This window comes from Cherax quadricarinatus, chromosome 80 (assembly GCF_038502225.1).
Source record: "Cherax quadricarinatus isolate ZL_2023a chromosome 80, ASM3850222v1, whole genome shotgun sequence".
NCBI classification, from domain to species: Eukaryota; Metazoa; Arthropoda; class Malacostraca; order Decapoda; family Parastacidae; genus Cherax; species Cherax quadricarinatus.
In genome coordinates, this window is record NC_091371.1 from 10,409,985 (window position 1) to 10,432,484 (window position 22,500).

Here is a 22,500-nt window from a genome sequence, read left to right on the forward strand (position 1 = left end):
TCAGACAACCATGGTCTACAGGCTTCTTCCTAGACATTTCACCTTTGTGAAATTCTACAGAGTCAGCGGCTGGGAAATGGGTGGTAATTATATTTGCTACGAGAAAGTATGGAGTAGCTCACCTACCTGACTACTACATCAGTCTGTTTACATTGCAGGCTGAAGAATTAGACACATGTACAACATCTGGGTATCTTTACTGTAGACGTTTCTCCATCCAGTGGCTTCATCGATACAAATTCCAAGAGAGTAGAACTATATACGAAAGATAAGGTGATCAGTCCCTCAGCCTTGGATTTGGTGAAGAGCACCGTAGTCTTCAAGACTACGTTGCTTCAAGACCGAGGGACTGATTACCTCATCTTTTGTATATAATTCTACTCTCTTCCAATTATATCCTTGAATTTGTATTGGTAAAGGCACTGGATGGCGAAACGTCTACAATCAAGACACCAAGATGTTGCACATGTGTCTAATTCTTCATCTTGTCGGTACTGTATACCATTCACGTACAACTTATATTGCAGCCTGTTAGGTTTATGCGTATCTACGTTCATATTATTGTAGTAGCTTATGGATCTACTCAGGTTTCTAAATGCGTTCCCGTGACCTTCAGACTCACCATTTACCTCTCTGCTAATGCTCTTGCTAATGCTTCGTACTCTGTATTATCATGTGTTGGTCCTGGAGAGTGAGATGGCATTACCTGAGTGGTGTCACTCAAGTGATTTATGCATTTTAGCTTTGGCAGTGACTGACACCAGCGTCTTAGAACAGCTGTGTACAGTATTCTCATGACCCCTTTGGGAATGTCTGGTACTACCTCCCCCCCACCACACAAATTCAGTACGCAGCTTTAAAAGTAGATATGACAAGAGCCAAATAGTTAGAAATCAGTGACTAAAGCAGTCCAAGAGACGGGGAAAGGAAATGAATCTCGACCCCGGCAAACACAACCCAGCTCTGTAGTTAGAGTGGTCAAAAGCATCACGGGAAAGTACCCCAGTTCGATCACCGGGCAAATAATAACTAGAACTGAGTATACTACAAACTCCAATCACACAACAGAGAGGAAAAGCAATGTGAAGGACCTGGGTGTGGTAATGTCCGAAAACCTCACTTTCAAGGACCACAACAATGCCACTATCACATCTGCTAGGAAACTGATAGGATGGATAATGAGAACATTCAAGACAAGAGATGCTAAGCCAATGATGATCCTTTTTAAATCACTTATTCTTTCTAGGCTGGAATACTGCTGTACATTAACATCCCCATTCAAGGCAGGTGAAATTGCAGAACTAGAGAATGTACAGAGAACCTTTACTGCACGTATAAGTTCCATCAAACACCTTAACTACTGGGAGCGCCTGTAAGCACTTGACTTGCACTCACTAGAGCGCAGGCGAGAGAGATATATCGTAATTTACACCTGGAAGATTCTGGAGGGACTGGTCCCTAATATGCACACAACAATCACTCCATACGAAAGCAAAAGACTTGGCAGGCGATGCAACATACCCCCAGTGAAAAGTAGGGGCGTCACTGGTACACTAAGAGAAAACACAATTAGTGTCCGGGGTCCAAGACTGTTCAACAGCCTCCCACCAGCAATAAGGGCATTCGGAAGACCCTGGTTGTCTTCAAGAGGAGCTGGACAGATACCTAAAGACGGTGCCGGACCAGCCGGGCTGTGGTTCGTACGTTGGATTACGTGCGGCCAGCAGTAACAGCCTCGTAGATCAGGCCCTGATCCACCGGGAGGCCTAGTCGTGGACCGGGCCGCGGGGACGTCGATCCCCGGAATGCCCTCCAGGTAGACTCCAGGTAAACTGAGAAGTATGACCCAAGAGAGACATATGGGAACATGTCTCATCACACCTGCTCCATTTTCACCTAGCAATGAATACGTACCAGGGTGCTAGTCTCCTTCTACCCCTGTTTCCCTAGCAATGGGTAGGTACCTGGTGATGCAACCTCAGAGAAAGGATGCCATAAATATGGTTATATATATATATAAATAATATATATATATATATATATATATATATATATATATATATATATATATATATATATATATATATATATATATTGCTCTTTCGTTAATAGCTAAAACAAAAATTTTATATTTTATATTATCTGACTTATATGTTTGGCATATATATGTAGGTAGGATGTAACACCTACACTGCCCATTGTGCTCGTTGAAGGTGAGTTTTGATTGGCTGCCATCACTGCTAACTACCTGCTCGCTTGTCCCAAAGTTCGTGTCAGGTTCAAGCTGATACAAGTCACTTGAGGGATCTACAGGCCTTGCTTCTCCTCTCTCTCTCTCTCTCTCTCTCTCTCTCTCTCTCTCTCTCTCCCTCTCTCTCTCTCTCATTGCTCCTGATGGTGGTAACACTTCCATCTCTATTTTGTCTGGGAGAATGCTGTTCTCTTCAGCCTCTCAAGGGAGGTTCCTTGACGTTGGTGAGGGACTCTTGATCTAAGGAATTTCATCTATGCTCCAGTTTCCTGAATTAAGCCTGAATGCCTTCCATCTCTCCCTACAGGCGCTGTATAATCCCTGCGGGTTAGGCGCCCCCCATGATTACCTGGAGGTTATTCCAGGGATCAACGCCCCCGCGGCCCGGTCCATGACTAGGTCTCCCGATGGATCAGGGCCTGATCAACTAGGCTGTTACTGCTGGCCGCACGCAGTCCAACGTACGAGCCACAGCCCGGCTGATCCGGCACTGACTTTAGGTATCTGTTCAGCTCTCTCTTGAAGGCAGCCAGGGGTTTATTGGCAATTCCCCTAATGCTTGATGGGAGGCTGTTGAACAGTCTTGGGCCCCGGACACTTACGGTGTTTTCCCTTAGTGTTTTTGGTAGAGTTTGTCTCTGCTGGTGAGCCGGGACATAACATCTCGCAACTCTGTGTAACTCTGTTCGCATGGCATTATTTAGACTTAGTGATATTTGACGTTCTCAGAAGTTGTGTCGTGGAGACACTACATAGAGAAAAAGAAAGAGACAGAGAGAGAGAGAGAGAGAGAGAGAGAGAGAGAGAGAGAGAGAGAGAGAGAGAGAGAGAGAGAGAGAGAGAGAGAGAGAGAGAGAGAGAGAGAGAGAGAGAGAGAGAGAGAGAGAGAGAGAGAGAGAGAGAGAGAGAGAGAGAGAGCGCATCTGTAGTTCAACTCTAGACCAACATTTGTCACCTACGCACTGTCGTAGTCGGGAAGTTGGAATTGCTGACGTCAGTTTCAGTAATATGGGAGTTTTATACCTTTTTTGTAGGATCTTTTGAAGGTCTCCAGTTAGGGTCATTTTGTTCCTGATTTCTTGCCTGACACTGTGCTGTTCTCTGTTGCTTCAAGCATTATTGATGTTTGGCGAATGGGTTATATTATTTAAGCAAGCCATTTGATTATTTCGATGATCCAGAAGTTAGCTTATTTAGGGATTTGTTGTCGGTCACATCCTAAGTCTAAGTTTAGTCCGAGCACAGACTGAGCACTTACACACACACACACACTTACACGCCATTACTCATGTACTTATGAGTACATCTCACCATAGCAACGTACTAGAAGATACACATTAATAGTACGGTATCTTTTCAAATGTGCCCATAGCACCATATTATTATATGTACAGAATAACTATATACAAGTATACTAAGTTATATTCCAAGAATTGTGTAGGAGGTTATCTCCTTAATTATTCAAGTTACAGTAAGTATAATTATTACCGCCTAGACATCTTTGTTATTAAAAATCTCAAGCCTTATTTAGCTGGTTTGTATTTATTCAGTTGCAATTCAAAAGCTCTATTGAGAAGCCACAAAATTTACGGGATTATTATTTTTTTTTAATTATCACACCGGCCGATTCCCACCAAGGCAGGGTGGCCCGAAAAAGAAAAACTTTCACCATCATTCACTCCATCACTGTCTTGCCAGAAGGGTGCTTTACACTACAGTTTTTAAACTGCAACATTAACACCCCTCCTTCAGAGTGCAGGCACTGTACTTCCCATCTCCAGGACTCAAGTCCGGCCTGCCGGTTTCCCTGAACCCCTTCATAAATGTTACTTTGCTCACACTCCAACAGCACGTCAAGTATTAAAAACCATTTGTCTCCATTCACTCCTATCAAACACGCTCACGCATGCCTGCTGGAAGTCCAAGCCCCTCGCACACAAAACCTCCTTTACTCCCTCCCTCCAACCTTTCCTAGGCCGACCCCTACCCCGCCTTCCTTCCACTACAGACTGATACATTCTTGAAGTCACTCTGTTTCGCTCCATTCTCTCTACATGTCCGAACCACCTCAACAACCCTTCCTCAGCCCTCTGGACAACAGTTTTGGTAATCCCGCACCTCCTCCTAACTTCCAAACTACGAATTCTCTGCATTATATTCACACCACACATTGCCCTCAGACATGACATCTCCACTGCCTCCACTGGACTATAATACTCTGACAAACTGTTACAAAACCAGAAACAAAATAGATACTAGAGGGGGATCAATAAGCTGACCTAGTATTCTCTGGAGATATCTTCAGTCTTTAATTAACAGATGTTGCATACTGTAACATCTGGGTGTTAGTCAATTGTTGTGGGTTAAATTCGGGGCTAAAATATTGAATCTAAATGTATATTATGTTTGGAATGTATATACAGTAATGTTTATAATGTAAATAATGAAAACAGGATACGAAGAGCACTGCTCTGTTCCTGTGACTACTGACAGGTATCACACATGTATGTCTCCATCACCACTGTCTCAGGTGAGGTGTGTGTTCCTGACCATCACCTTACAACTGCCTCAGATGAGGTGTGTGTTCTTGACCATCACACAACGCCAGGTGAGGTGTTGTTCCTGACCATACCCACAGACTCCCAGGTGAGTGTGTGTCTGACCATCACCACTGTCTCAGGTGAGGTGTGTGTTCCTGACCATCACCTTACAACTGCCTCAGGTGAGGTGTGTGTTCCTGACCATCACCTTACAACTGCCTCAGGTGAGGTGTGTGTTCCTGACCATCACCTTACAACTGCCTCAGGTGAGGTGTGTGTTCCTGACCATCACCTTACAACTGCCTCAGGTGAGGTGTGTGTTCCTGACCATCACCTTACAACTGCCTCAGGTGAGGTGTGTGTTCCTGACCATCACCTTACAACTGCCTCAGGTGAGGTGTGTGTTCCTGACCATCACCTTACAACTGCCTCAGGTGAGGTGTGTGTTCCTGACCATCACCTTACAACTGCCTCAGGTGATGAGACAAGATTTTATTTGGATTTTTAGCCCCAGGAGGGTTACCCACCCCGGATAACCCAATGAATGCAGTACGTCATCGAGAGACTGTCTTATATCCACAGGGGTCCTCAATCTTGTCCCCCAGAATGCGATCCACACCAGTTGATTAACACCCAGGTACCTACTTACTTGCTAGGTGAACGGGACAACAGGTGTAAGGAAATACGCCTCATGTTTATACGCTTGTCGGGGATCGAACCACAGACACTCAGCGTGTGAAGCTAGAAAGTTGCCTACCAGGCCACGGTGAGGGGAGGGCTTCTGACCACCACCTCACAGCTGTCTCAGGTGAGGGTGTGCTCCTCACCACCACTTCACAGCTGCCTCAGGTGAGGGGTGCTCCTGATCACCATCTCACAGCTGCCTCAGGTGAGGGGGGGTGCTTCTGACCACCACCTCACAGCTGCCTCAGGTGAGGGTGTGCTCCTCACCACCACTTCACAGCTGCCTCAGGTGAGGGTGTGCTCCTGACCACCACTCACCTGCCAGGCGCCCAAGGTGAGGGTTGAACATCAGGTTTAAAAACTCCTCCTGGGAAGGCGATGCAGGCACACACTCCACCCTGGCAGGAGCAACACTGGTGGAGGTGGCCCTATGCCTCACTACTAACCCTCCTACCACACCTTATACCCTGGTGCCCATAAACCACCCCTCCTCCCAAACACAAGGCTTGCCAAACCTCCTCGGTGCCAAGGCTTCCCCTCTCCACCTCAGCTGGGACGAAGTCTGTATATACTGCCAGGGAGAAGGGCGAGCAGGAGGGAGAGTGGTAAGGGTGAGGGAGAGAAACAGGAGTGAGGTAAGGAGAGTGGTAATGGTGAGGGAGGGGAAGGTAAGGGAGGGGTATGGTTTTTAAATTTAGCAGAATTATATACATCAGCAATGTGCTGTTACACTTTTTTTGTATGATAGTTACTGAGGGAAAGTAACACCAGTTATGTTTCACTGTCGTATTCCATCACACAGGATAGTGTTTCACTGTCATATTCCATCACACAGGATAGTGTTTCACTGTCATATTCCATCACACAGGATAGTGTTTCACTGTCATATTCATCCCAGTAGTGTTTCTGCATCATTCACCCAGGATGTGTTTCCTGCATCACCCACAGTAGTGTTCCTGCATACCACACTGCCAGGATAGTGTTTCACTCTCACTATTCCACTCACACAGGATGAGTGTTTCACTGTCCATATTCATCCACAGGATGAGTGTGTTTCCTTGTCATCATTCAACCAGTAGTGTTCACTGTCACTCATCCCAGGATGAGTGTTTATTCTATTTTTAGTTCAGTATTTACCACACACACGGATAACCCAAGAATGGTTCACTGTCATATCTCCATCACAGGGTCTCAATCTTGTCCCAGAGATGCGATTCCACACCAGTGATGTCACGGTATATCCATCACACAGGAGTAGTGTTTCACTGTCATAACTCACACACCAGGATAGTGAAGTTCCTCAGCAGGTAGGTGAGTCTATTCCATCACACAGTAGTGTTCAGCTGTAGTGTTTCACCACCATTCCATCACACAGGATAGTGTTTCACTGTCATATTCCATCACACAGGATAGTGTTTCACTGTCATATTCCATCACACAGGATAGTGTTTCACTGTCATATTCCATCACACAGGATAGTGTTTCACTGTCATATTCCATCACGCAGGATAGTGTTTCACTGTCATATTCCATCACACAGGATAGTGTTTCACTGTCATATTCCATCACACAGGATAGTGTTTCACTGTCATATTCCATCACACAGGATAGTGTTTCACTGTCATATTCCATCACACAGGATAGTGTTTCACTGTCATATTCCATCACACAGGATAGTGTTTCACTGTCATATTCCATCACACAGGATAGTGTTTCACTGTCATATTCCATCACACAGGATAGTGTTTCACTGTCATATTCCATCACACAGGATAGTGTTTCACTGTCATATTCCATCACACAGGATAGTGTTTCACTGTCATATTCCATCACACAGGATAGTGCTTCACTGTCATATTCCATCACGCAGGATAGTGTTTCACTGTCATATTCCATCACACAGGATAGTGTTTCACTGTCATATTCCATCACACAGGATAGTGTTTCACTGTCATATTCCATCACACAGGATAGTGTTTCACTGTCATATTCCATCACACAGGATAGTGCTTCACTGTCATATTCCATCACGCAGGATAGTGTTTCACTGTCATATTCCATCACACAGGATAGTGTTTCACTGTCATATTCCATCACACAGGATAGTGTTTCACTGTCATATTCCATCACACAGGATAGTGTTTCACTGTCATATTCCATCACACAGGATAGTGTTTCACTGTCATATTCCATCACGCAGGATAGTGTTTCACTGTCATATTCCATCACACAGGATAGTGTTTCACTGTCATATTCCATCACACAGGATAGTGTTTCACTGTCATATTCCATCACACAGGATAGTGTTTCACTGTCATATTCCATCACACAGGATAGTGTTTCACTGTCATATTCCATCACACAGGATAGTGTTTCACTGTCATATTCCATCACACAGGATAGTGTTTCACTGTCATATTCCATCACACAGGATGGTGTTTCACTGTCATATTCCATCACACAGGATGGTGTTTCACTGTCACATTCCATCACACAGGATGGTATTTCACTGTCACATTCCATCACACAGGATGGTATTTCACTGTCACATTCCATCACACAGGATGGTGTTTCACTGTCATATTCCATCACACAGGACGGTGTTTCACTGTCACATTCCATCACACAGGACGGTGTTTCACTGTCATATTCCATCACACTGGACGGTGTTTCACTGTCACATTCCATCACACAGGACGGTGTTTCACTGTCATATTCCATCACACAGGACGGTGTTTCACTGTCACATTCCATCACACAGGATGGTGTTTCACTGTCACATTCCATCACACTGGATGGTGTTTCACTGTCATATTCCATCACACAGGACGGTGTTTCACTGTCATATTCCATCACACAGGACGGTGTTTCACTGTCACATTCCATCACACAGGATGGTGTTTCACTGTCATATTCCATCACACTGGACGGTGTTTCACTGTCATATTCCATCACACTGGACGGTGTTTCACTGTCACATTCCATCACACAGGACGGTGTTTCACTGTCACCTTCCATCACACAGGACGGTGTTTCACTGTCACATTCCATCACACAGGACGGTGTTTCACTGTCAAATTCCATCACACAGGACGGTGTTTCACTGTCATATTCCATCACACAGGACGGTGTTTCACTGTCACATTCCATCACACAGGACGGTGTTTCACTGTCATATTCCATCACACTGGATGGTGTTTCACTGTCATATTCCATCACACTGGATGGTGTTTCACTGTCATATTCCATCACACAGGACGGTGTTTCACTGTCACATTCCATCACACAGGACGGTGTTTCACTGTCATATTCCATCACACAGGACGGTGTTTCACTGTCATATTCCATCACACAGGATGGTGTTTCACTGTCATATTCCATCACACAGGATGGTGTTTCACTGTCACATTCCATCACACTGGATGGTGTTTCACTGTCATATTCCATCACACAGGATGGTGTTTCACTGTCACATTCCATCACACAGGATGGTGTTTCACTGTCATATTCCATCACACAGGACGGTGTTTCACTGTCATATTCCATCACACAGGATGGTGTTTCACTGTCATATTCCATCACACAGGATGGTGTTTCACTGTCACATTCCATCACACTGGATGGTGTTTCACTGTCATATTCCATCACACAGGATGGTGTTTCACTGTCATATTCCATCACACAGGATAGTGTTTCACTGTCATATTCCATCACACAGGATAGTGTTTCACTGTCATATTCCATCACACAGGATAGTGTTTCACTGTCACATTCCATCACACAGGATAGTGTTTCACTGTCACATTCCATCACACAGGATGGTGTTTCACTGTCACATTCCATCACACAGGATGGTGTTTCACTGTCACATTCCATCACACAGGATGGTGTTTCACTGTCACATTCCATCACACAGGATGGTGTTTCACTGTCACATTCCATCACACAGGATGGTGTTTCACTGTCACATTCCATCACACTGGATGGTGTTTCACTGTCATATTCCATCACACAGGATGATGTTTCACTGTCATATTCCATCACACAGGATGGTGTTTCACTGTCATATTCCATCACACAGGATGGTGTTTCACCGTCACATTCCATCACACAGGATAGTGTTTCACTGTCACATTCCATCACACAGGATGGTGTTTCACTGTCACATTCCATCACACAGGATAGTGTTTCACTGTCACATTCCATCACACAGGATGGTGTTTCACCGTCACATTCCATCACACAGGATAGTGTTTCACTGTCACATTCCATCACACAGGATGGTGTTTCACTGTCACATTCCATCACACAGGATGGTGTTTCACTGTCACATTCCATCACACAGGATGGTGTTTCACTGTCATATTCCATCACACAGGATAGTGTTGCACTGTCACATTCCATCACACAGGATAGTGTTGCACTGTCACATTCCATCACACAGGATGGTGTTTCACTGTCATATTCCATCACACAGGATGGTGTTTCACTGTCACATTCCATCACACAGGATGGTGTTTCACTGTCACATTCCATCACACAGGATGGTGTTTCACTGTCACATTCCATCACACAGGATGGTGTTTCACTGTCATATTCCATCACACAGGACGGTGTTTCACTGTCATATTCCATCACACAAAATGGTGTTTCACTGTCATATTCCATCACACAGGATAGTGTTTCACTGTCACATTCCATCACACAGGATAGTGTTTCACTGTCACATTCCATCACACAGGATGGTGTTTCACTGTCACATTCCATCACACAGGATGGTGTTGCACTGTCACATTCCATCACATAGGATAGTGTTGCACTGTCACATTCCATCACACAGGATGGTGTTTCACCATCACATTCCATCACACAGGATGGTGTTTCACTGTCATATTCCATCACACAGGATGGTGTTTCACTGTCACATTCCATCACACATGATGGTGTTTCACTGTCACATTCCATCACACAGGATGGTGTTTCACTGTCACATTCCATCACACAGGATGGTGTTTCACTGTCATATTCCATCACACAGGACGGTGTTTCACTGTCATATTCCATCACACAAAATGGTGTTTCACTGTCATATTCCATCACACAGGATAGTGTTTCACTGTCACATTCCATCACACAGGATAGTGTTTCACTGTCACATTCCATCACACAGGATGGTGTTTCACTGTCACATTCCATCACACAGGATGGTGTTTCACTGTCATATTCCATCACACAGGATAGTGTTTCACTGTCATATTCCATCACACAGGATAGTGTTTCACTGTCATATTCCATCACACAGGATAGTGTTTCACTGTTATATTGCATCACACAAGATGGATCACATACATAGTGCAGAAATCTCTCAGTCTGAGCTGGAAGATTTAACTAAGGCAATGAGGACATCGTTAGAGTCCTCAACTATTACCCTTGCACTACCGTCTCTCCGTATATCCTCTATCATACACAGAATAAGTGGATTTTCATGAAGATATCTCAATCAGCCCTGAGAGAGGATAGAAAGGCAAGGATACAGTGGTGAAGGATACAGTGGGAAGGGGTGAGGAAGGGTTACAGCGTTCAGGAAGTGATTAGGGGGTGACTTACGCAGGCGGGATGAAAAAAGGGAGTAAGAGAGTGACTTACGCAGGCGGGATGAAAAAAGGGAGTAAGAGAGTGACTTACGCAGGCAGGATGAAAAAAGGGAGTAAGAGAGTGACTTACGCAGGCGGGATAAATAAGGAAGCAGCACAGCTACTTTTAACTAAGAGTAATAGTGTAGTCAGAGTCCAGGTCTGAGCAACACCTCCTCTTCCTCTTCCTCCCTTCTTCTCTTCTCTTCCTCTTCTCCTCCTTCCACCCAAACAACGTTCTGTCCACAATATTAATGCAACGTTTCGCTCAGCAGAGGAGGAAAATGTTGTCCCAATAAAAGCGTCTTCTGTCATGTGTTGATCTCCAGTTCCTGGACCTCTTCAGGGCATTGATGTTATATTTTTTATATCTAATATATAGAGAAATTTACTTTTTAGCATATATACACTTAGAGATGTTTATCTCTCAGTATATGCATACGCACCTGGAGTCTACCTGGAGGGAGTTCCGGAGGTCAACGCTCCTGGTCCATGACCAGGCCTCAAGGTGTATCAGGGCTTGATCAACTAGGCAATCCAACGTACAAGCCACAACCCGGTTGGTCAGGTACTGACTTTAGTTGTCTGTCCAACTCCCTCTTGAAGACACCCAGGGGTCTGTTGGTAATCCCCCTTATGTATGCTGGGAGGTAGTTGAAGAGTTGGGCCCCTGACACTTATTGATTTATTTCTTAGTGTACTCACAGCACCCTTGATTTTTATTGAGGGATGTTGCACCGTTTGCCGATTTTTTTCCTTTCGTAGGGTGTGATATGTGTGTGCAGATTTGGGACCAGTTCGTCTAGGATTTTCCAGGTGTAAATTATGATGTATCTTTCTCGCCTGCATTCCAAGGAATACATGTAAAGGGACTTCAAACAGTCCCAGTAATTGAGGTGCTTGACTGAACTTATATATGTAGTGAAAGTTCTCTGTATATTCTCCAGATCTGTAATTTCGCCTTCCGTAAAAGTGGCCGTTAGTGTACATTAGTATTCCAGCCTACAGAGAAACAAGTGATTTAAAGAAGATCATCACTGGCTTGGCATCCTGTGAGCTTATTTTAATCTCTCTTAACAAATGAATCACAATTTGGGGAGAACACAGACGACCTTTCGGACCTTGGACCATCACCAAGTCGCGACTGATAATGGTCTATGATGGATCAAAACGTCGTCTAAGTTTCCTCTTCTATGTGTCGGTGAAGGTCAAGAGATGCCTGAGCTTGCTACCATCTGCAGCTCATAAGACTGCCATTCCCACGAGCCCCTTTTGAGGCGGGGTAGATGGCAGACCAGAGGCCTAGCTTCTCTCTACGAGCCCCGTGAGGGCGGGGAATGTGGCTAGGCCTGGGGACACTTGGTCCCAAAGATGAGGAGGTACTTGTACCTCCTCCCATGGGAGACTTAAGTCTCGAGACACTCCCCAGATAGGGAGCCAAGGCCGGGTCACCACTACTTGGAAAAGACCCGGGCCGGGAGAATACCGGCGAATAAAAAAAAAAAAAAAAAAAATGTGTCGGTCAGTTGTGAATTCTAACAATCACAATATTGTGGGTTAGTTGTGAATTATTTCGACCATGATAGCGACTTTTATGCTTACCAAATTCCTATCTTGGATTTGCTTATTAACAATATAGCCACAGGCAAGCACTCATCCCGCAGGAGTCACAGAGCACCTGGGAAATGTGAGGTAATCAGGCATGACTGTCATTATGACTCCTCTCTCCCCACTCTCTTAGATGGCATGAAACCAGTGAGAAACAGGATATATACACTGAGAGGTGTATTTTTTTTTTATTCGCCGGTATTCTCCCGGCCCGGGTCTTTTCCAAGTAGTGGTGACCCGGCCTTGGCTCCCTATCTGGGGAGTGTCTCGAGACTTAAGTCTCCCATGGGAGGAGGTACAAGTACCTCCTCATCTTTGGGACCAAGTGTCCCCAGGCCTAGCCACATTCCCTGCCCTCACGGGGCTCGTAGGGAGAAGCTAGGCCTCTGGTCTACCATCTGCCCCGCCCCAAGAGGTGTATATATATCTCAGTGTATACATGCTGAGATCGTAATCCCTATTTTAGGGATTAAATTCTTGTCTGGCGGTGGAAAGGTTACTTGCAGCATTACTAAGTTTACTATGGAACAGGTACAGGAGGGGTAGTAGCCCAGAACCTAACCTGCTGTATAAGTGGAGCCCTACAGTAGCCCAGAACCTAACCTGCTGTATAAGTGGAGCCCTACAGTAGCCCAGAACCTAACCTGCTGTATAAGTGGAGCCCTACAGTAGCCCAGAACCTAACCTGCTGTATAAGTGGAGCCCTACAGTAGCCCAGAACCTAACCTGCTGTATAAGTGGAGCCCTACAGTAGCCCAGAACCTAACCTGCTGTATAAGTGGAGCCCTACAGTAGCCCAGAACCTAACCTGCTGTATAAGTGGAGCCCTACAGTAGCCCAGAACCTAACCTGCTGTATAAGTGGAGCCCTACAGTAGCCCAGAACCTAACCTGCTGTATAAGTGGAGCCCTACAGTAGCCCAGAACCTAACCTGCTGTATAAGTGGAGCCCTACAGTAGCCCAGAACCTAACCTGCTGTATAAGTGGAGCCCTACAGTAGCCCAGAACCTAACCTGCTGTATAAGTACAGTAGCCCAGAACCTAACCTGCTGTATAAGTGGAGCCCTACAGTAGCCCAGAACCTAACCTGCTGTATAAGTGGAGCCCTACAGTAGCCCAGAACCTAACCTGCTGTATAAGTGGAGCCCTACAGTAGCCCAGAACCTAACCTGCTGTATAAGTGGAGCCCTACAGTAGCCCAGAACCTAACCTGCTGTATAAGTGGAGCCCTACAGTAGCCCAGAACCTAACCTGCTGTATAAGTGGAGCCCTACAGTAGCCCAGAACCTAACCTGCTGTATAAGTGGAGCCCTACAGTAGCCCAGAACCTAACCTGCTGTATAAGTGGAGCCCTACAGTAGCCCAGAACCTAACCTGCTGTATAAGTGGAGCCCTACAGTAGCCCAGAACCTAACCTAGCCCAGCTGTGGAGCCCTACAGTAGCCCAGAACCTAAGCCCTACAGTAGCCCCCTAAGAACCTAACCTGCTGTATAAGTGGAGCCCTACAGTAGCCCAGAACCTAACCTGCTGTATAAGTGGAGCCCTACAGTAGTATAAGTGGAGCCCCTGCTGAACCTAACCTGCTGTATAAGTGGAGCCCTACAGTAGCCTGGAACCTAACCTGCTGTATAAGTGGAGCCCTACAGTAGCCCAGAACCTAACCTGCTGTATAAGTGGAGCCCTACAGTAGCCCAGAACCTAACCTGCTGTATAAGTGGAGCCCTACAGTAGCCCAGAACCTAACCTGCTGTATAAGTGGAGTCCTACAGTAGCCCAGAACCTAACCTGCTGTATAAGTGGAGCCCTACAGTAGCCCAGAACCTAACCTGCTGTATAAGTGGGGCCTACCTACCTGGAGGGTATTCCGGGGATCAACGCCCCCGCGGCCTGGTCCACGACCAGGCCTCCCGGTAGATCAGGGCCTGATCAACGAGGCTGTTACTGCTGGCCGCACGCAATCCAACGTACGAACCACAGCCAGGCTGATCTGGCACCGACTTGAAGACAACCAGGGGTCTACTGGTAATGCCCCTGCCTGTACACATAAGAACAATTATCATATATAGTATAAATTACCCAGGATAACCCAGAAAAGGTCAGAAAAAGTGATTTATTTCCATTGACTCTCATGTAGTTGATCGGCATCAAACCCCTCTCCCCCTGGTGACCAACCAACTAGTGTGAAAAATATTAACCAAGAGGAGTTACTGCCTGGACATGTTAGATCCGTGGCGCCATCTCTTGGCAGCGAGTTGAGTTGTTAATTCAGAGACTTGCCACACGGTGGTGCTGGCATCGGTCTTGCCAAGCTTTTCTTTTAAAACAGTTTTGAACTTACTATATCTCTCTCGTTGCTGAAAATCGAAATACTGGTGTGGAAAATAAACGATTTGAATTGTGTTTTGCATCAGCGATTTATTTAATAAAAAAAAAATAATTGGATGAAAATAGAGGATAAGAGAACGCCGCCTCCAGCACTACACTTCACTACACTTCGTCCCGTACCACAATGTATCGCTCAGCACCTTAATGTTTTTTTTTACTTATACTCTTCATTAATGTTATTTTTTTTAGGTTGTGTTTATAGTTAATTTTGCATTGTTCTCTAATGTTTTGATGTGTCTGGTACAGGTGATCGACTTGAAATGTTTCGGAGTTTATGCAGGGAAGTAGAGAGATGTTGAACGATGTTGAGAGGGAGTGAGTGAAGTGTAGTGGTGTGCTGGGGCAGCTAAGTTGTCTGCCCTGCTGGACTTGTTCAGTGGAGGAGACGACGCTGCCATTGCTGCTGCTGCTGCTGCTGCTGCTGCTGCTACTACTGCTGCTGCTGCTGCTGCTACTGCTGCTGCTGCCACTGCTCCTCCTGCTGCCACTGTTCCTCCTGCTGCCACTGTTCCTCCTGCTTCCTCTGCCCCTGCTGTTGCCACTGCTCCTGCTGCTTCCTCTGCACCTGCTGCTGCCACTGTTCCTCCTGCTTCCTCTGCACCTGCTGCTGCCACTGTTCCTCCTGCTTCCTCTGCACCTGCTGCTGCCACTGTTCCTCCTGCTTCCTCTGCCCCTGCTGTTGCCACTGCTCCTGCTGCTTCCTCTGCACCTGCTGCTGCCACTGTTCCTCCTGCTTCCTCTGCACCTGCTGCTGCCACTGTTCCTCCTGCTTCCTCTGCACCTGCTGCTGCCACTGTTCCTCCTGCTTCCTCTGCCCCTGCTGTTGCCACTGCTCCTGCTGCTTCCTCTGCACCTGCTGCTGCCACTGTTCCTCCTGCTTCCTCTGCAGCTGCTGCTGCCACTGTTCCTCCTGCTTCCTCTGCACCTGCTGCTGCCACTGCTCCTCCTGCTTCCTCTGCACCTGCTGCTGCCACTGCTCCTGCTGCTGCCATTGCTTCTACTGCTGCTATTGCTCCTGCTACAGCTGCTTCCCCTGCATCTGCTCTTGCCACTACTGCTACTCCACCTGTCACTGTCACTGCACCTCCTGCTACTCCAGCACTCATTTACTATCTTCATCTGTACTACCACGTATTCGTATTTTTTTTGCCTCTACTCTCTACCTTCAAGTATTTCCGTCTCTACTCTTGCTATTCTTCAATGTCACTTCTATCACTCTTTGCTTCCATTATTAAACCTCTCTTGTCATTCCCCATGTTAATTCCTCTCCCCTGTTCGTTACCTTTCCTTCCTTCGCAGGTGATGCCTTGAAGGAGGGCTCTAGATCTTAGGAATTGGAGCTATTCTTCCCTTCCTGCATCTAAATTACTGGGAGTACTTGAAGTCCCTAGACTATACTCCTTAGAACATAGGCGAGAAAGACACATCATAATCCACACCTGGAAGATACTGGAGGAATTGGTACCAAACTTACACACTGGAAATACTACTTATGAACACAAGAGGCTTGATAAATGATGCAGGGTACCTCCAACGTACAGTAGATGAGCGATGAGTACGCTGAGAGAAAGAACTCAATAAGTGTCAAGGGGCCACGACTCTTCAGTACCCTGCCTTCATACATAAAGGGATCACCAACAAACTCCTGGCTGTCAAGAGGCAACTCGACAGATTCCTCAAAAACAGTTCCTGATTAGCCGGGCTGTGGTGCATACGTTGGAGTGCTGGTAGCGGGCACTGACAGGTTGATCGATCAGGCCAGCAACTAGGACGTCTGGTCTGGGCCATGGGGGGCGGTGCCCCCCGGAAGCAACTCCAGGTAGCCCCATACGGACTTAGAGCTTCCCCTTAATAAAATAAATATTCCTAAAAATTATTATTATTATTATTATTATTATTATTATTATTATTATTATTATCAGTAGATTATTTTTATTATTTTTACTGTTGTGGGTGGCATCCTGGGGAGGAGGAAAGATGGCAATGTCAGTAAGCCACATTGGTTCTACTGGCTTAACCTGGGTTACTGACCCTCCAGGTTAATCCAAATTAACATTGTCGTTCAATATTCTACTATGGTCTTTGCTGGGGATGGGGAAGGCCGGGTGGGATTGGGTGGATGATAGGGTAGTGGGATGTGGGTGGGTGGCAGGGTGGGTGGCAGGGTGGGTCGGGGTTGTGAGTCACCTTGAAGGAGAGCATGCTAGTACCTCAGTCTACCGCCTTCCTTTCGTTCCTCTGCTATCCACCTGCTGCTCTCCTATCCACACACCCATCTGCTCTATCCATACACTCATCCATACAGTCCTCTGTCCTATCCATACTACCCTTTGTCCTATCCACACTTCCCTCTGTCCTATCCACACTACCATTTGTCCTATTCACACTACCCTCTGTTCTATCCACACTTCCCTCTGTCCTATCCACACTTCCCTCTGTCGTATCTACAATTCTCTCTGTCCTATCAACACTACCCTCTGTCCTATCCACACTTCCTCTGTCCTATCCAAAGTTCTTTCTCTCCTATGCACGCTACCCTCTGTCCTATCCACACTACCCTCTGTCCTATCCACACTACCCTCTGTCTATCCAGACTTCCCCTGTCCTGTCCACACTTCCCCTGTCCTATCCAAAGTTCTTTCTGTCCTATGCACACTACCCTCTGTCCTATCTACACTACCTTCTGTCCTATCCACACTACCCTCTGTCTATCCACACTTCCCCTGTCCTATCCAAACTTCCCTCTGTCTTATCCACACTACCCTGTCCTATGCACACTACCCTCTGTCCTATGCACACTACCCCCTGTCCTATCCACACTACCCTCTGCCCTATCCACACTACCCTCTGTCCTATCCACACATACCTTTCCTCTTCACATAACTTTCATCCAACAATACAACTGCCAGACCCAGGAACTAGCGCACAGAGATGTAAGGAACTACTTTTCCAGCCTAGCTCTAACAGGTAAGTGGAATGATGTGGACGTGGTAAGAGGCCAACACCGAACACTTAAGAGTATGCTAGGGGGCCCAAGAGTACAGAAACCACAGGCGGGGCCAGGAACCATGACTCAACCCCCCCAACCCTCACCCCGCGACTACAAATCGGTCAGTCAGAGTCGTTTTTAATGAGAATTAAGCTGAGAAATATGTGAGATACTTCTATTTACCTGACATGAATAAGAAGCTCAAGGGAGGTTCTTTGACGCCGGTGACGGGGGTCTTGATGCGAGGAACTGGATTTGGCCTTCCCTTTGTTGGATCGAATCCGAATGCCTCCCGTTCCCCGGGAGAAATGTGATCCCTACGGGTTTAACGCTGCCACCTGATTAAAATAATAAATTATGAGAGATTATTATTAGCAGTATTATTATTATTATTATTATTATTATTATTATTATTATTATTATTATTATTATTATTATTATTATTACTGAGCACTAAATTAGTATAAATCATTGTGTCGGGAGAATGAGAGGTAATTAAGGTTGATGAGAGGAGGAAGAAGGCAGCATGAATTCCTTGCATCAAGAGCTCTTCACCAGCCTTGAAAACCCTCTCTAGGTTAAAAGAAAAATCTCATTTTACTCATACATAATAAAAATCAACTCTTTTCCCGGACAACCAACAACACACAAATTGTCCAACACAATTCTGCGCAGGGCTGAATTTTTATTAGCCAGATAGAAGGGCATAAAATCAAATTCTGGCGCATAGAAAAACAAGAGGCAAATATGATTTAAGGTTCCAAAAGCCTAATTCCGAGAGGGCAAGCCTAATTATAAAGCAAACAACGTGTAGCACCTGCCAATTTTCCTGGCAAGGAATCTTAGCCAACCTGTCTAGGTTAAATATTTACTCCTCTTATATATTCACTCCCTCTTTCTCACCTTCAACACAAACAAATTTCTGACACACACACACACACACACACACACACACACACACACACACACACACACACACACACACACACACACACACACACACACACACACATATATATATATATATATATATATATATATATATACATATATATATATATGTATATATTCAAGGTACATGTATATAATGCTGCTGCAAGATTAATGCTGTTCCTGGATTACTGTTGCTGTAGGATTACTGCTGCTGTAGGATTACTGCTCCTGTAGGATTACTGCTGCTGTAGGATTACTGCTGCTGTAGGATTAACGCTGCGGCAGGATTAATGCTACTGCAGGATTAACGGTGCTGCGGCAGGATTAATGCTGCTCTAGGATTAATGCTACTGTAAGATTAATGCATCTACAGGATTAATAGTGCCGCAGGATTAATGCTGCGGCAGCATTATGGTTACTACTTGCTGGCTTCGAGATATTGTCATCTTTTCATTATTTCTCGAACAAAAACTAGTTTAAAAAAAATACATAAAAACATTCTTGACGTACAGCTCGAGGAGTCGTATCACTGAGTCTATCAACACAACTATTTTCTCAGCTATGCCTTTAATAGATCCCAAAGAGGAATTTCAAGTCTATTTTCACTGTGAAAATATAAACAGACCCATTTATATTAAAGGACAAAGGTTAGCCCGGCGTGATGGCAACAAGATGGGTGCTGGGTGCTGTGGGTGCCGCTTAAAGCTTCGAAGGAAATTCTCTCTCAGTTTGAGTTGGACCTCTGCCGAGTGTGGGTATGTTAGTCCTCTCGCTCTCGTAGTCGCTGGCCTGGATATACTCGGTGAACCTCCCTGATAAGATGTGTTTCTGAAATTGTTGTGCGCTGAACCGGTTCATTGTGTCAAATGTGAATACCCGCGAGTGAAACATAGCTGGATATTTGTGTTCGCTAAGCCAGGGAGATTAGTGGTGAGTGATATTATGTATGTGAGGATACAAATGATGTGTGTATTGTGGAATCTCACAGGCTACTAGTGTAAGGCTTTAATAATATCATCCTCGAATGGTGTGGATTCTTGCATCTGGTCCACGTTACCTCTGGAAGAGCATCGTGTGCCTGGATAACGCAGTAGTAATACGTTCAGCTGGCGGCGATGACTGGTATATACAGGTGCTACTCTCTCTCACCCTGGCTACCAGAGCGGTTGAAGAAAATAATTAAGATTTTCATTTATATTTTACATTCCGTCTCGGGAGTCACTCTGGCCCGTGTCTCAGAATGTGGATTTTCTAGTTTATAGATTATTTACTTTTTGCCAAGAATAACAATAGTCAAAAAAGTTATTGTTTGAAGCTATATATATTTGAAATTCGAGTGCATGTGACAGAAGGAAATGATAACTGGATTAGTATTCGCGGACCTCTATAACCCCCCAAAAACCCAAGCAATGGGGCTTATATCCATTGTGGTTTTCGTGAGGTCTTGCCCCAGGATACGACCCACAACAGTCAACCAACGCCTAAGTACCAATTTACTGCTAGGCAACAGGGGCACCAGGTTTTACAAGATGTAGCCATAAACGTCTTGAGTCGCCCAGGACTCGACGCCGTTCCTTTCGACTGTCGAGGCGAAAACTCGGAACTTTGAGACGCCTCGTCATAAGTGGAGTGTTGGGAGTCAGTTTTTGTTGGCGTGCCCTGTAAACAGAAGAGGGGTTAACAGATGAAGAATATGAGTCACAATACCGTGGCTGGAACATTTCACAACCCACAATTTGGTGCGTAGTTGACAGCCAACGTTTCAGTCTCAACAATGGTCCGGGAAGGACCGAAACGTCCTCTAAAGTTTCCAGAACACTAGGTCGCTTGCGAATGGTTTACACTCACCACAAGAATAGTGGATCTGAAGTTTACTTCTGATAATGAAAATCAATATGAAGAAAGTTTACGTTTTGTGAAACTCTCCTAAAACAAACTTTCTCCCATTAATGCACTCGGTTTTAATATATATATATATATATATATATATATATATATATATATATATATATATATATATATATATATATATATATATATATATATATATATATATATATATATGTTGGATTGTACATGCAGAACAGGTTTTCTGTTATCACAGTGGGGGGTGATGGGGGTAGAGAGGGGAGAAGGGGGGAGGGAACAAAGTAGGTAGCTGTATCATGTCTTCAGAAACGCCCACGTTACTCAGTGTTAAGTCTCCTCCAGAATGTTGCTTGTTGCTTGTTGCCTGTCACTGGGGAGGCTGGCGTGTTGCAACGCTTATGTTAAGCAGTGTCCACATATGTGCTACTGCTCCGCGGGACTGCTGTAGCTACTGCAGTTTCTCTCTTCGTCTTTCTTATTTATTCAGCACGGTTGGATGCACCAACAGTGTGCTGCTATACTATTCTATATGATAGTTACATTGTGGGAACACCAGCAGTGTGCTGCTACACTATTCTATATGATAGTTACATTGTGGGAACACCAGCAGTGTGCTGCTATACTATTCAATATGATAGTTACATTGTGGGAACACCAGCAGTGTTGCTACACTATTCTATATGATAGTTACATTGTGGGAACACCAGCAGTGTGCTGCTACACTATTCTATATGACAGTTACACTGTGGGAACACCAGCAAAGTGTTGCTATACTATTCTATATGATAGTTATATTGTGGGAACACCAGCAGTGTTGCTACACTATTCTATATGATAGTTACATTGTGGGAACACCAGCAGTGTGCTGCTACACTATTCTATATGACAGTTACATTGTGGGAACACCAGCAGTGTGCTGCTACACTATTCTATATGACAGTTGCATTGTGGGAACACCAGCAGTGTGTTGCTATACTATTCTATATGATAGTTACATTGTGGGAACACCAGCAGTGTTGCTACACTATTCTATATGATAGTTACATTGTGGGAACACCAGCAGTGTGCTGCTACACTATTCTATTTGATAGTTACATTGTGGGAACACCAGCAGTGTGCTGCTATACTATTCTATATGATAGTTACATTGTGGGAACACCAGCAGTGTTGCTACACTATTCTATTTGATAGTTACATTGTGGGAACACCAGCAGTGTTGCTACACTATTCTATATGATAGTTACATTGTGGGAACACCAGCAGTGTGCTGCTACACTATTCTATTTGATAGTTACATTGTGGGAACACCAGCAGTGTGTTGCTACACTATTCTATATGATAGTTACATTGTGGGAACACCAGTAGTGTGTTGCTACACTATTCTATATGATAGTTACATTGTGGGAACACCAGCAGTGTGCTGCTATACTATTCTGTATGTTACACAGTGGGAACAAAAGCTGTGTTTCCCTGTCATATTCTATCACACAGGATAGGGTTCATACGAGGTGTTGAGATGTGTCAGCCTCAGCTGGGAGGCTTCAGTAGCGTCAGGCAGAGTTGGGACACAGTAGGGATACCTGGAGTTTACCTGCAGGTATGTTGAT

The 22,500-nt window shown here is 45.1% G+C and overlaps 2 protein-coding genes across 4 annotated transcripts in view; one reads left to right on the forward strand and one right to left on the reverse strand.

The window, feature by feature from the left end:
* Positions 1–22,500, reverse strand: part of LOC128702393 (uncharacterized) — a 130,266-nt gene that overhangs the window by 9,247 nt on the left and 98,519 nt on the right. Inside the window, exon 2 of one of the 3 annotated variants that reach the window (XM_053796636.2) lies at positions 18,275–18,429. The gene's annotated coding sequence lies outside the window, so the exon portion shown is untranslated. Of the gene's footprint in view, positions 1–5,548; positions 5,768–5,793; positions 5,928–18,274; positions 18,430–22,500 lie in introns of those variants that run through there. The other 2 variants (XM_053796635.2, XM_053796637.2) reach the window with 2 other exon arrangements.
* LOC128702392 (protein bowel) overlaps positions 19,770–22,500 on the forward strand; it is a 75,465-nt gene continuing 72,734 nt past the window's right edge. Inside the window, exon 1 of the mRNA XM_070102111.1 lies at positions 19,770–19,779. The gene's annotated coding sequence lies outside the window, so the exon portion shown is untranslated. The remainder of the gene's footprint in view (positions 19,780–22,500) is intronic.